Raw genomic sequence first — 6,865 nt, 5'->3', positions numbered from 1 at the left:
TACTGTACAGTAACTTGTATGTTTGATGAAGACCTTCCCATAGCTATTATGAGAGCAGCCATAAGGCAGAACAACACTGCTTGGGATGATTGGGATTGTGTTTATGGTGCTGTGTGCAGTTCTGAGGTTAGGCCTGCATGTGTTTTTGACTTTGATCCACAGCCTTCTTGTGAGGGGAGATATACTCCAGGAATCAGCAGAGCTTATCAGTTATTTGTGCGTGGGACAAGTGTCCAGAGAATGTGCACAGTGGGCAGGAGTCTTATCCCAGTGCCCTTCATGCCTGGAGCCAAGCTGGAGAAGATTCAAACCTACATCACCCACAGGGCTGTGCTGACCACCATGCTAAAGGTACAGATAGAAAAAGAGGGGAGGGATGCTCCCGTTTCAAATGAATACAAGATTTGTGTAGTCAGGGAGAGGTGGGAAGCTAAAGGTGGAGTGTGACTGTAGCTGGGAAAGGGGCCAGTGAGACCAGCCCCACCCCAGCACTGTGTGGAAGTGGCCTGTTGTGAGGAGACCTTATCCATATGCTGTGGCTGGCTGCATGCAGGGTGTCTGTCAGATGTAGTCCCTCAGGGGAGGGAGGTGTTTATTGGCCTCATCTGACTACAATTTAGGCAGGAGATAGGTTTCAGGCTGCTGCAGACACTTCTGGGCATGTACCACAGGAGGACTGGAGCCTCCTGGGGAATGGAGACCAGGCGTGTAGGGAGTCTAGATCAGTCAGCAGCTGAAGGAGGGCTTTGGTGAGCCCAGCTTTTGCAGCTAGCCATTCAGTTCTACCTAAATCCTGAGTGTTTGGCTGGACTGAGAGCCGGCAATTTCCACTGCTGAGCCAGAAGCAATCCAGGAGGAGATGACCAGATGGTTCCTAACCAGTGAACATCAAACTGCATGCAGCTGTAATGTCTTTCTCTTCTCACTTGCTATTGGTGTTTGCTAGCAGGCAAACAGTGACTGTTCACGACAGGCCCAGTAAAAAATTGCCTTTTGTGATCATTTACTTAACATTTTCAAGGAGTTGCAGGCTAAATGGAGGTGACCTTCATTCTCAGCTCCCATGCGTGGGCTCAGCTCCAACAACTCCAGTCAAGCTATGCTGACTTTCGGCAGCTGAGACTTGGGCCCTGCTTTTAATGTCCCTCAGTCAGTGCTCATGCAGTCAGTTTTCCTTTCCAAGATTATATTTGCTTTCTTTCCTAAAGGACTGCTCTAATATCATACTTTAAAACAATATGTCTTTTTTCCCCTGCAGAGAACAATATGATATGCCACTGTTGAATTAATATGTCCATGAAGAGCAAATACAATCTCCCCAGTAGATCCCCTTTCAAAAAGATTTATGATTTAATGAATTTTTTTATTTCTTACCGGCATGTAGTATTTAGTCGTTTTACACCTAGCAGGACTCTTTCCCATGGAAGCAAGCGAAGGTGGGGGGGGGATCCCATCATCCTAATTCAAACTCCTTTCTTTCCTCTCCATCCCCAGTGTGCCACTTGTAACCCTTGCTGCTGGTGCAAAGTGAGAGTCCAGCTTTCTGTAGCTCCTGTCAAGACCTACCCCCAACATATTAATGTCACCTTGCTAATTTGAGACAGTGCTATGCAGAGAGGAGAAGTTTATGAACAATTTTTATGTAAAAATCAATGCCTCTGAAAAATCTTCACTGCTAGCTGCTTAACTGCTCCAAGCAGGATTTTTGGATCAGGGTCCTATTTTATCTTCCTCAGGTCACAGTCAGGCACACTCTCAAATAAATGGCAATAATGCCTATGATAGTAGATTATGAAGCTGCAAATAATGTCCAGAGGTAACACCTTTATTTAGTGGAAGGGTTCGATGGAAATGAACTGTGAAGGAGAGAGCCATCTTCGATAATTATTAGCTACATGGGTAATATTCCTAATTACACCACCAATTGATTTCTCCTAAAAGCTCTCATCATCTTGAAAATGGTAAATTGATTGCTCTGCCAGCCCTTTCCTCAGTGGATCCTGCTGGGATGCGTGCCATACCAGTGCTTGGCTTTTGGGAAGCTTGCTGTGAATGATGGCTGCAATTCCCACTAGGACTGACAGAAAGCATGCTGCTGGGTGTCTGGATGGGAGCATTAACCTCTCTCTTGCTGTTTCCTTCAGGAGAAAAGAAAACAAAGAATGGTTAAAATCCTGGGTGGCCCAGTTGATCGAGACCCATGTGAAGTGCTGTGTGCTTTGCGTTGTCTCTCTGATTCAGCGCTGTTCACCATCACTTGTCAAGAGGTGACTGCTGACAGCAGCGTCCCTGGGCTTGGACAGTCTGCCTGGAAAATACAGATCTCTACCAGCAGGTTTTGACAAGGCGTTCAGCTTGTGGTGCTTCAAACCGCACATGCTGGAGGCCCGTGACATCCCAAGGAGCTCAGCTTTCATGCTCTAAAATCTTCCTCCTAAAATTAGGCCCTACTGTTCTGGTGGTGAAGTTGAAAATACAGCTTTGGAGCTACAGCATAGATGGAAACCAGCCCACAAGGGGCTTTCTGCAAAAAAAAATAATCTCATGAACCTTTAAACTAACATGTGGGTGGTACAGAGGAGAAAGGGAAGTCCTGCACTGTGATTTCTCTTTTATTGCTTGGTTTAGTGGTTTAGGCTTGGCTAGCAGAAGCAGGAGCCTTGCCCTAGGATGGGTTGTGGTTGCCCTGGCAGCCTCTGCCTGCACATCTCTTCCTTTGCTTTCCAGTTTTAAGAGGTCAACTTCTTTCTGCCAGTTTTCCTAGCTGTAGAACAGGGTCACGCTGTGTGTTTGCAAGCATGAGCCCGGCATCCCAGGGCATGCTGAGCATCCCACCCAGCATTGCTGTCAGGACCCTGGCGCTGGCTTTCCCACCCTTCCAAGCTAAGGCAGCTTATTCAGTTTGGAGCACCTCAGGCTCAATCCATCCTTCTGCAGAGGAGGACACTGGTCTCCTTAGAGCTGCCTATAAGTATGAGTGCCCTTCTCACGCTGCCACAAGCATGAGTAGTGCATTTCCGCAGTGCAGCAGCGGGGAGAGTACCTTTTCCCTGCTCTCTTCCCCTTCCTCATCTTGCATCTCTTCCAAATTGGACAGGACGGAGCTGGGCAGGAGACCAGCCTTGTGGCTTTCTTGATGGCTGCTGGGGGCTGCTGACGCTGCTTTAGGCATGGCTTGGCGTTAAATGACTTGATTGTTTTCTGTTGGTAGGGGAAGTGAAGCTGGGCAGTACTGAAATTTGCTGCTTGTTTCCTTTTTGACTGTGATTTCAGAGGTGACTCCTGATGTAGTCATCTGTTTATTCCTTTTGTTAGTCCAGTGGCTTGTTCCTTCATCCATCATCCAACCAATGCGGCGAGGAACGTGACTGGGAGAGGACAGAGAACTAGCTGTCTTGGAAGAGGGAGGAAATGAGGGCTGCGTTTTCATCCAGCAGCCCGCTGGCGCTGGCTCCCAGGACTGCAGGAAGCTCTCTTTTACCTTTGTACACTTCACGGATCACAGCCTGATTTCCTCCAGGGCTCTCCCTGGCTTTATCGCTTCGATGTGGGTGTTTGCACTCCTGGCCAGCACGTTGTTCCCCGCCTGCACATGACGCTGCTGCTTGTGGACACCCGCTTAGTGATGCTGCTCCTGCCTCACTCTTGCTGCACGCAAATCCTCTCTTATGCAATGGATAAATGTTTCCCTTTGTCCCTTTTTGATATTTGCTGTGCTATTGAAATGCTTCCCCACCCAACACATATATGCACTTTGCCTTATTGGCTTTCTCTCTCACCCCTAGAAAAATCTTTCTAGCACTTGAAGCTGCCAGTTTTGTTTTGTTTTTTTTTTTAAAATTTCTCAATTTCTCTGCTGACTTGAGTAGGCAGGGCTGGGTGTCAGCTTCCATATGCCTCCCAGTTGGAAAAGGAAGCCTGAAGAGAAAATGAGGATGCTTTCAGCCCACATTCCCAATGCCAGAAGGGGAAGGCTATGGACACTGTGAGAAATGCCTCATTTTCTTCCTCACCCCCATGTTAGTAAAAATTTGTGCTTTTAGAGAACAAATTAATTTTGTTTTAATGCTGTAGTTCAGGCAGTTAAACAAAATACAAATACAAACCACTTGGATAAGCAGTCAATAATCTGGATTTCAGTGCCACATTTTGCCCAACACCCTGTGCCTGCCCCTCCTTCTGTACCTATCTCTGTGGATCAGAGCTCACCCTTAGGTGTGTTTGTCTGCAACACTGAGCATGGTGCAGCCTTAACTTTGTGCAGGGCCCCCCATGGGTCCTGCCTGTGATCTGGAGAAAGCAGATGCTCATTGGGGAAGGACTCCCAAGAAAAACCTAGCGAGGTGAATCCGCTGCCCTGTGAAGGTAATTAGGCCCTCCCAGCCTGTTGCCACAGAGTCCTCTGTAGCAGGGTAAAGAGCTGTGGAGCTTTGCATTCCACCTTTCTTAAATATCTGGAGCCAACTTGTTTTCAATGAGCAATGGATCGCCTTGCTGAATAGCTGCATCTTCACAGAGTTTCTGTTAGCTGGACTGTCTGAGACCACCTTTCTTGGGACATCTACTTGGACTGGCAGCAGATACCAACTAATCATGGCAAGCAGGTAGCATCTTGACCTTCTGCTGATCTTTGGGGTGCCCAGCTTCTCCCCAGCTCTGCTTGCTCTGTTTTAGGGGAGGTGGCTTCGTATCATGCAGGGTTTTTTCAAGCCTGCATTGTTTTGCTTACCACCCAAGCATTTCATCCTTGAATGCCGAGCAAAATCTGGCATTCATAACAGAAAGGGAATGGGCTGTGTCTCTGCTGCGTGAGGAACGTGCTCGCTATGAAAAGATAGCTGGAGGGAGAAACCTGGACAGGGCGGTGAGGGCTCAGCTCTCAGTGAATGCAGGAGAGGGGAGGTTGTCGGCAACTCCTGGACAGCCAGCAGCTTTGTGGTTGCAGATGCTGGCCGGTATTTTTGGAGAGCTGTGGAAGAGATTATACTGCTCGATGTTATATTCTGGCACACCAAGTAAGGAAAAACCACTTTGCTTGCTTTTTTGGCTAAGTGACTCTGTAGTTCTGCTTGAGTGCTTTTATTTTTATTTTTTTCCCTAGGATTTTCAGAGACTGATTTAGCCAAGTGCTTCAGTACATGCTTATTTTTAAACCTAATCCTGTCGTCGTTTGAACTCATCTTGCTTCAGTTCCACAAAAGTCCACAGACTTGGGTGAGCACTCAGAATTTAAGCAGATGCTGAAACACTTCCCTCACCAACTGGTGTGAAATTTGGAGGACCTCATCCAAGGAGAGTAGGGGTCCCGGAGGGAGACAAGGTACTTTACATCTCACCCTCTCCATCCATGGGATGATGAGAAACTCATCCCTGTGTTTCTCCTCCTTTCCTGGCACCTAAACACCCAGCAGCGTTGTGAGCGTGGTGGTTGCTGCGATGCTCCATGTGGCCTCCTGCGGTTTGGCTGCAGGGTGACACTTTGAGCTGGGGGCAGCCCAGATCTTGGTGGGGACAGAGGCACCACCAAACACCCAATAGGTCAGGCCTTCCTCCAACACATTTATTTGCCACGTGCTCCCCAGGACACCCTGGTGCCATGTCAGCTGGGAGATGCCAAAGGTTCTCTAGGAAAGTGCTGCTATGAGTTTTCAGTGCATGCTTGCAACTACAGGTGTAATACCTACAGCTTAATCTGTGCTGGCAGAAAAGCTGAAGGTAATTGTGCCTTCACTTGCAGGTGTCTAAATTTGATGCATTTGACTACTCCTTGATGAGCAACCTCTCTTCTTAAGAACTAAGATTCCTTTGCTGGCAAATGGGATTCCTTTTAACCCACACCCTTGCTCTTTTTAGATGGGTCCCTTCTGCCACAGAATAAAATGGCTGGTTTTGCCACATCCCTGTCTTGCTTTAAGCTTGAGAATTTGTGCGAAGCTCTTATGGGAAGACACATTCTCTTTTTAAGTGGGTTTTAATGCAAGCTTTTAATTGCTTGTGGAAACAGGATTAAGCATTTTTGGGGAAACAAAGTTTGAAGCCTTTGGGCTGAAAGTGCTACACCCTATAACTTCCCAAAAGTGCTGGTTAAAATGTTTTAGCTAACCTGTTTCTCCTGGCTGGACAGCAGTTCAGTGATGACGAGGTGATTTAGGTTCTTGGAGCTGTACGTGTCAGTGTGTGCTCCAGCAGCAGGGTTTGGGCAGGGGGGAGCCAAGCCCCCACTCTGGGTTATCTGGTGGTTTTGGAGCAGCCCGGTGGTCCGTGTGTCAGATCCCTCAGAGCTGTCAGCACAGTCGTCAGGCTTCAGCAAGCTGCATTGTGCGGCTGTTGTGTTGGCAGGTAGATTATCATCTAATCCGAGCATTTTCTCCCGGACAGACAGACAGGCTGGCCCTGCTGGAGCTGAATACAGACCTGCCCCTTCCTCTCCATGGGCTCTTTTCATCTCCTGCCTCTCCTGTGCTGAGGAGGAGTGCAGAGAAGTGGATTCTCTGTTTTACTGAGTTTCTAGCTTCCTGTTGCTTTTCCTTGGCATTAATTTTTCTTGCCCTGGGTGAGGGAGTAGACATGAGAATCCACTGCCTCCCCTTGCCTTGTCTTAGTACTTTGTAATAGCGAGGGAAAAAAATAGAACAGAAAACAACTAGAAACCTGCGTTTCTTTCCCTTTGGGTTTTTTTCTTGCCCCCCATTTTTCTCCCCCTCTCTCCTTTTTTTCCCCCGACTTTGTTCTTTTTTACCCCCGACTTTGTTCTTTTTTACCCCTTTTTTCTCTCCCCCCTTTTTTTCTCTTCCCCCCTTTTTTCTTCCTCCCCCTTTTTCCTTTTCCCTTTTTTATTTTTCCACCCCCCTTTGCCCCCCCCCTT

Source organism: Athene cunicularia, assembly GCF_003259725.1.
Source record: "Athene cunicularia isolate RWA chromosome 7 unlocalized genomic scaffold, athCun1 chr7_part1, whole genome shotgun sequence".
In the NCBI taxonomy this organism is placed as follows: Eukaryota; Metazoa; Chordata; class Aves; order Strigiformes; family Strigidae; genus Athene; species Athene cunicularia.
This window is presented reverse-complemented; position numbering follows the sequence as displayed.